At 40.3% G+C, this 7,575-nt stretch overlaps 1 pseudogene; it reads right to left on the bottom strand.

Moving 5' to 3' along the window:
• Window positions 1-3,437: 3,437 nt before the first annotated feature.
• LOC121477050 lies at window positions 3,438-4,461 on the bottom strand (annotated as a pseudogene).
• Between the last annotated feature and the right edge of the window lie 3,114 nt (window positions 4,462-7,575).

Genomic DNA, 7,575 nt, shown 5'->3' with positions numbered 1-7,575 from the left:
TTATTTTATAACTGGAAGTTTGTATCTTTTAATGTTTTGTTTATCTTCCCCACCCACCTTCCCTATGGCAGCACCAACCCCCCAGCCACACAGCCCCGTATTTAAAAGTCTGGTTTTGTTTTGTTTTGTTTGTTCATTTATTTTGTTTTTTAGATTCCACATATAAGTGAGATCATATGGTATTTGTCTTTGCCTGACTTATTATCTAAACCTAAAGCACTCCACAGTTATACTCATAAGGCTAGTGCTATTTTCGGCTTAGAATGGTAGGCAAAATTCTAAGATGACTTCCAATGAGCCCTGCCTTTGTAAAATCTCCCTTTGACTGTGGGTGGGTCTTTTAACTTCCTTCTAAACAGTAGACTATGGCAAAAATGATGGGATATCACTTCCTTGATTTTGCTACAACAGATAGCAAAGGCAAAGAGATCTTACAGATGGAATCAAGCTCCCTGCAGTAGCTGAATTTAAGTTAACCAAATGCAAGATTGATTTGGTGGGTCTGATCCAATCAGTTGAGTGCTTTAAAAATGGGTCTAGAAGGTCAGAGATAAAAGCTGCAGCACAAACATTCTCCTGTTGGCCTTAAACAGACAAACTGACATGTTGGGAAGAGAGTTATATGGCAGGGAATGGTGGGCAGCTGCTAGGAGTTGAGGAGCTCTATCTTATAATCCCGGGGACCCGAATGGGGTCAACAACCAGTGAGGTTGGAAGAGGAGCTTGAACCGCAGATAAAATTGTAGCCCTGGCTGACACCATGACTGCAGACCTGTGAGACCCTGACCTGAGGACTCAGCTAGGTTGGGTTCAGACTCCTGACTCACGGTAACTATGGCACGATAGATGTGTGTTGTTTGCTGCTGCTAGGTTTGTAATGCAGCAATACAAATGTTTGAGGATAAAATACCTTATTTCTCAAGCGTTGCCAATTAGATTTCTCAATTGCCTTGAGTCTGCAGTAACAGTCTTCAAATCAGGGTCTAGGAATCTGATGGGGAATAGGAGACTTTTCCAAAAGGCACAATGGGCACAAAGAGTGTGAAAAGCATCAATTTTCATACCTGCAGTGTCCATACGTAGTCTTTTATGTAGCCATACGTACTCTTTTCTCAAACTGATTGGCCTGGAAAAGTGTCTGCAATTCAGGAAATTGTGTGGGTTCTGCTCTTCCACCTTTCTTCTCACATTTGCCTTTCACCACTTGCCCAAAGGAAGTCATACTTTCGCACATCTGAAATCCTAGCAGAGGGAATTGTTTGGAGGTGTGAAAATCTCCAGTCAAATGACACATCAGTACTGATGATGCCTTCATTAATCAAAACTTCATGCATCTGCTATGGGTTTTGTGTCTTTCTCTTTTACACATTTCTATGGAGTACAAATTGTGACATTCGAAACAGGGTGCTTTGGCTTCTGTGGCAGTGTTCTGAACTCACGTATATTGTAAACAAGGGTAGCAAGGGTGATGAAATTTTTTTCTATCCCTTACTTGCGTCTGTGAAGGCAGTACTTCCCAGAGAAAAGTAGAGAGAACATATTCCATGCTCTCTGCACTCCAGGATCCAGGCCAAGGAGCCACTCCTACCTGGCACCGGACTGTGTTCACGTTAGAAGGAAAGGAGACACACACACAAAGGAATGATGCAAATTTTCCAACTGTCAGAGAAAACTTGTTTATGTATTTTCAAAATATATGGCAGTAGGTCTTATAATAATGATATTCTATCCATTTTGGGCAAAATAAAGAGTGATAGAAGGATTTTATATAAGCCATCAAAAATTTTATAGAGATGTACAATTTACAAAAATCAAAATGACAACTTTTGCACATGTTGGACATAAGATGGGAAATTTTAGATGTCAACAGACAATTTAGAGGAGATCCATAGTTTCTCAAAATTATTATGGAGATATGTAGTTCAAATGTGAAGACGATCATATCATTCAATTACAGGCTAAGGAATGCTGCGTTAACAGTTCCTGAATTTCAGTGGCTTAGAACAATGAAGAAAGTTTATTTCTCATTTGTGTTACTGGTGACCGACCGGCCACTCTACGCTTTTATTCTGTCCAGGATCCAGCTCAAGGAACTGCCCCTACTTGGGACATGGTTGTGCTCCTACCACGGGAAAAGACTTATAGTCATAACATGGGGTCATTCTTATGGCCTTAACTTGGAAATAGCACCATGATTTTCATCATCTTTTATGGATGAAAGCAAGCCACATGGCCAGGCCTGATATTAGGGGAACAGTAAACAAAATTCTCCCATTGGAGGAATCAGCAAATATCTGAGAACAAAATCTACAGAATTATAGATACTCGTTTATAACAGGCAAAACGTGGATGGGCTCCGTGGATAAGGAAGTGGGCAAAAAAAGAAAATAAAGATGAGTCTTGGTATGAAAATAGAGGCACCAGGACACCAGGTAGGATGCTACTAAGTGAAGAGGGTTTCACTTCTTTGGACTATATATATATTTTTTCCTTTCAAATAATTTCAGTTAGTCATTTAAATTCTTCCCTTACTTGCATCTGTGAATGCAATACTTCCCAAAGAAAAGTAAAGAAATGGGAACAGTGTTTTCAGGCTGCTGACACATATGTGAATCAAGTTCAATCAATAGTGGATTTTTTTTCCCCACTGTTCAAAATGTATTTGGTATTTTAGTTGGTATGACAGAAAGTTGGTTGCATTGTCTTTCTACATTATATGGCGATGTATATTATATTCTGACATATATAGTACACAAAAGAAGATCCGTTAGAAGAGTTATGCACAATATATGCAATATTGAATTTATTTATTTTTTATTTTAGTTTTTTTTAGAAGGATGGATTTTTTTTAAAGATTTTATTTATTTATTCATGAGAGACAGAGAGAGAGAGAGAGAAAGAGGTAGAGACACAGGCAGAGGGAGAAGCAGGCTCCATGCAGGGAGCCCGACGTGGGACTCGATCCCAGGTCTCCAGGATCAGGCCCTGGGCTGAAGGCAGCGCTAAACTGCTGAGCCACCAGGGCTGCCCCAATATTGAATTTATGCATTGGATCCCAGGATGTGACTGAAGAAAAAAAGATGTACTAGGCATGTTGAGTGTTGGGGTGAAGGAATCAGAAGGTACAGAACAAGTAAATACACATCTGGCTTGAGGAGTAACTGCAGCATATATGTCATTGGCAGTGGTGCCTCCAAGAGGGTAGAACTATGTTACATTAACCAATTTAGGACTCCCCAAGACAGATATCATTCAGCATCAGGATATAGCTCCAGGGTTTTGTGAACCACTCCCATTTGTAACTTTAGGAAACTCATGTTTTTCTTAGGCCATTTTAATATTACTTCTTGAGTAACAGGTCAGATAATAAGGACAACATGCACAGCCTCCAACTAAAATCTTGTAGTCTAGACAGTGATGCGGTACATTAGAAAATTTTAAAACTGCAGCTCCTTTTGGATCCCCCAAAGTGTATCTGCACTCTTCTTCAAACGGGCCTCTTCCTCAGGAGTCAGAGTCTCCTTCACGACATCGGAGATTCCATTCTGTCCCAAGATGCAAGGAACACTAAGGAAGACGTCCTCTTTTATTCCATAGAGACCCTTAATTGTGGTGGAAATTGGATGCACCCACCTAAGATTCTTCATTATCCTTTCTGCCGAATCTGCCACGGACAGTCCAATGGGCCAGGAAGTGTAGCCTTTCAGTTTGATCACCTCGTAGGCACTGTCAACCACCTGTTTGTGAACCTCTTTCCACTGTTCCTTATCTGCATCAGTGGCTAAGTCAGGGTGCGGTTCTTCAGAGAGACACCAGCAACATTTCCTCCACTCCATACAGGCACACTGGTGTCTCCATTCTCTCCAAGGACCCACCCTTGACAGCTTAATGGGTGAACTCCCAGCCTTTCCCCCATTAGGTAATGGAACCGGGCTGAATCCAGATTGCAACCACTTCCAATAACGTGGGTTTTGGGAAAGCCACTTATCTTCCAAGCCACATAGGTCAAGATATCCACTGGACTGGAAACAACAAGCAACTTGCAGTTTGGGCTGTATTTGACAATATTAGGAATGATGAACTTAAAGATGTTCACGTTACGCTGGGCCAAATTAAGACAAGTTTCTCCCTCTTGCTGACGTGGCCCAGCCATGATAATAACCAGCTTGGAGTTTGCAGTCACATTATAGTCTTTGCAAGAGACAATTTTTAGTGTTCTAAGGAAAAGGCTGCCGTGCTGGAGATCCATCATCTCTTCCTTCAATTTGTCTTCCATGACATCAACAAGAGCGAGTTCACCTGCCAAGTCCTTCATTAAGATACTGATGGCACAGGCCAAGCCAACAGCACCAACCTACCAACCTCAACAACTGTAATCTTATTCTGGGGGATATGGTCTTCCTTAAGAAGATTCTGAGTCAGCTGATCCCTGAGAGTTGCCATTTTAGACTTAGAACCAAAAGGAATCGGGAGTGCATGTCGGGCTGCAGGTGGTGGTGGGGTCAGGTCGGGACTTGGCCGCAGTGGCTCCGACACACCAATAACGGATTTTTTTTTTTAAATCAAATACTTGTGAAATTGATGTTTGTATCTCTCCAGAAGTACAACTTCGCCATTTGCCATTGTGTGAAATGATTTGTTCATCTATTTGGAAACAGCATGTAAGAAGATTGTCAGGGAAAATGATGAGACAACAAATTCTGTTTTAAAATCCTAAAAGTTTCTCAGCCTAGGAAACTTCATAGAAACCTTCTGGAACTCTTGATGAGAACTTCAGGATCAGTCAGTCACCCAAGTTTTAATGCCAATCTGTAACATAAATGCTTCCAATATTCAAAGCTGTTCTGTCACTCGGTATATTTTAATGTGGAATCTCACCTCCTACAACTGTATTGGGAGATTTTACCACATGAAAATTTCATATGAAGTTCCCAAAATTATTATGTGTTTAACATATTTAAACATTTTTTCCCTTTAATTTCAATCTGGAATCATAGAAAGATTGATTGATAGATTATGGCTTAAAGAAAGCTTAGGGAAAAGATATGATCACAAATCGCTCTGTCTTTATTCTCTTTTATTCTCAATAAATTTAATCGATAGCCACTATCACATAAAGTCCTGCTCTGTATATTGAATCTAAATGATCTTTTCCTTGGAGAAGCCTGCATGCAAAGTACTTAGCATTGTGCCAGCCACACAGTAGTCACTCAATAAATGTTAGCTAACAAAAATAGTAAAAGCGATCCCAACATTTAGTGAATAAGGAGGACGGTTAGGCAGCTGAACACCACAGGGAAGAACTTAAACCTTATTTTTTTGCAAAGTTACTTTTTGTTCTAGCGTGCAGAGCAATGGAAGTGGTGATTTAAACAAGCTGATTTGGCCAGTGAGTCCAATCAGAAAGGTGATGCGGGCAGCAGGGTTTGGAGGATCAGTTGTGTTGCGTGTTCTTCTCTGAAAGTCTCATGGTACTTTCCCTGGTGGCCTGGGTGTAATTTTGAAGTATTGTGTTTCATCTTGGAAGTTTTGCACATGGAACTAGAATCAGGAACATTTTATTGTTCTGCTCTATAAAAGTAGTCAAATAAGTGTGTCTGTTATCATCCCTTTACTTCTTAAAATTCTCCCCCTTGAACTTTTGAGAAATATAGGGATGTTTCCAAGATCACCCAGCCAGAGTTGATTGGATTGGACCAAGAAGCCAGGTCTGACAACACATCTAGACTTCTTTTTACTGAACTATGATTGTTGTGTTAAGGAAAGGTAATCAAAATCTCACTTTTTGAAGGCTTGTCCCCATATGAAAAACAATTGCTACGACATTGAGTCATCTACTACTAGGACATTCCTAGAAGATTCTTGGAGACAGCTTCTTGCCCTATTTTACCCATTAGTAAGTACAACCTAATTGTATATGACTTTCCATCTAAATTAAAACTCAAAGAATTTTAACTGCTTGTGTTTCTAGGATTATAGGGTGGGTTCAGGACTCTTTGACACTATTCTGAAAACAAATTGGGCTCTTTCCCTTTCTCTAAAAGGGCATCAGTTTATTCATTACAAGGTCAATACTTCCTTCTTGAAACAGTTTGAATGTAAAGTAAGTTTATAAATGTCTGTCTTGAAATGTTAGCATAGTACCATTTAAAGGGGATGGTACACGTTTGAGAAGTGGGAAGAGAATACCTAATTTCTTTTGAAAATATTTTTTAAATGGCTATCATCCAAATTTTCCCAATTTAAACCTAATATGTATTGAATTGTCTTCCAGTGTCCTCAGTAGGGGGGAGGCAGAAAGAAACAATGTTTAATTGGATTGCAGCTCCATGACCCAGCACTTGTCATTAAATCAGTGAAGAATCAGCCAAACCAGTTTGGTGTCTCGAAGGCAAAAACAACTCCTTGATTAACTAAATTTCTCACTTTTTAAATTGGGTGGCTTTCTTGTTGCGTGGATACGGTATCAGATGAAACTAAAAATTAGAGATTTTCTGTAAACCCTAAGAAACATTTATAACACTTATCAAGGCAGCTCTTGTTGGGCCTACTTGGCAGCACCTGAACATTGTGGCGAAGGCACAATTAGCTTTGAGTCCTCTTGGCTCTACTTAGAGTTCTCTTCCTCTCTACTTCTGGTGACCCAGCTCCAGGTCCCAGGCCCATCTGGTGTGGAGACCCCTATACAGTGTTGCATTACCAGGGGGCTATCTGTCCTATGATCCTACCTGGGATATTAACTAATAATGACTGCCAGCTCTCAGCTTCCAGGTGCTATTTGAGTTCTAATGAGAGATGATAAGGAATAGCATCTCTAATGCTTGTATTTCAAGTAGATGGTGGGCAAATTTTGAGGGTTAGGGAATTTTCAAATATTATCCCACAGATGTCTGTGTTGCTATGGAATCCGTTCCATGCATTGAGCACAGCTGACACAAAAACAGAGCCAAGGTCAGATAGGATTTTCGTACAATTCTTCATCTGGACCCCTACTATTATTCCTCTCTGATTGCAAGTGCTGAGGATGAGTTTTGATGATTTGCTACCTATAAATGACAAGCTAGGGAAAGGAAGGATGAAGATATGCAACCACAAATATTAACTGAGAGCAAATATATCCTAAACATTGAAGTGGGTACACGGGTGAGCAAATAAGTAGGGTCTCTCACCATTTGCTTCGACGTGGATGGAACTGGAGGGTATTATGCTGAGTGAAATAAGTCAATCGGAGAAGGACAAACATTATATGGTCTCATTCATTTGGGGAATATAAAAATTAGTGAAAGGGAATAAAGGGGAAAGGAGAGAAAATGAGTGAAAATATCAGTGAGGGTGACAAGACATGAGAGACACCTAACTCTGGGAAATGAACAAGAGGTAGTAGAAAGGGAGGTGGGTGCGGGGTTGGGGTGACTAGGTGATGGGCACTGAGGGGGACACTTGGCGGGATGAGCACTGGGTGTTATGCTATATGTTGGCAAATTGAACACCAATAAAAAATAATAAAAAAAATAAGTAGGGTCTCTGACCTCATGTTACTGGATAGTGGGGGGAGGTAGAAATTGATCAAACATT

The sequence above is a fragment of the Vulpes lagopus genome, chromosome 16 (assembly GCF_018345385.1).
Source record: "Vulpes lagopus strain Blue_001 chromosome 16, ASM1834538v1, whole genome shotgun sequence".
NCBI lineage: Eukaryota > Metazoa > Chordata > Mammalia > Carnivora > Canidae > Vulpes > Vulpes lagopus.
This window is presented reverse-complemented; position numbering and strand designations above follow the sequence as displayed.